Below are 1,221 nucleotides of genomic sequence, written 5' to 3' on the forward strand. Positions count from 1 at the left end.
GGCACTCATACTGGATTACATATTCATTATGTTTACGTATTGCAATTAATTCACAGACAATTCATAAAGTAGGCATTCTTTATAATTTAAAAAAATTCTGTAAAAAAATAAATAAAATACATATTATTTAGGTCAAATTATACTTTGCAAGTTGACATAATTACCCTCTTTTCTGCTTTTTGAAGTTCAAAAATGGCCTAATTTAAATCATGTCAGATAAAGAATAATCATTATTTATTTATTTATTTATCCCACGTTTCCTTTATAACAGTAGATACATAATGTTGTAATTGAAAGCGAAGGGTGCAAATGGAACTTATATTATATTTATTATAAGAGTTGGGTGTATTTTTATTGAATTATCCCATGTTGTCCATTGATCCTTAATGGATTCAATTAATGGAACCTTGAAAGGTCGAAGTGTAACTATGATTTTCCTAGCAAACACAGAGATTATATCTGCAATATGATATACTTTCAATATTAAATTACTCTTTAATTACTTTAAAAGTATATTTTTCTAGGTTAATGATCACTATAAAATAATTGTAAGTGATGTGCACCCCCATTTATTATATTAATGATTTAAATATCTGTAATCTGTTATTACAGTGACTAACGTTAATTTTGTTGCTTATAAACGTCTTGAGTTCCGATATAATTTTTATTTATCTATTTCAGGTTAATCTATAAATAAATTCTAGAAGTAAATTGTGACGTACTCTTTCTAGTGGTATTGTATCTTTGATACATTTTAAGGCATACTGCTTATGAATTCTTAGTTTAAAAAAATAAGTAATGCTCTGTATAACCTAGTAAATGAGTATAAAAGCACAAATATATTTTAAAAATTAAATTAAATTGAAGAAAAAAAAAATTACGAGCCAGCCAGGATTCGAACCTGGAATCTTCTGATCCGTAGTCAGACGCGTTATCCGTTGCGCCACTGGCCCGAGCGGTAAGGAGGAGTACTTACCACCTATTTAAACATATAAATAATATTTTTTATACATAAATTTGTGACTTTAAGTTTATTTTAAAATATAAATATTATAAAATATCTTTAAATTGTTGATAATTGTTGATTTAAAACACGTTTAATACACAAAATCAAATATTAATGATGTTTTTCTCGGGTGAACATCACTAAAACATAATAGATGGCGCCTCCTAATTCGTCTGTTTATACTACATTAAAATATTTTTTTTATACGTAAATTA

General features: G+C 26.4%; 1 non-coding gene across 1 annotated transcript; it reads right to left on the reverse strand.

Moving 5' to 3' along the window:
• Positions 1-880: 880 nt before the first annotated feature.
• Positions 881-953, reverse strand: TRNAR-ACG (transfer RNA arginine (anticodon ACG)). The gene has a single exon. It is a non-coding gene; the product is annotated as a tRNA-Arg (tRNA).
• Between the last annotated feature and the right edge of the window lie 268 nt (positions 954-1,221).

The sequence above is a fragment of the Centruroides vittatus genome, unplaced genomic scaffold, assembly GCF_030686945.1.
Source record: "Centruroides vittatus isolate TY-2023 unplaced genomic scaffold, ASM3068694v2 contig_355, whole genome shotgun sequence".
Lineage (NCBI taxonomy): Eukaryota > Metazoa > Arthropoda > Arachnida > Scorpiones > Buthidae > Centruroides > Centruroides vittatus.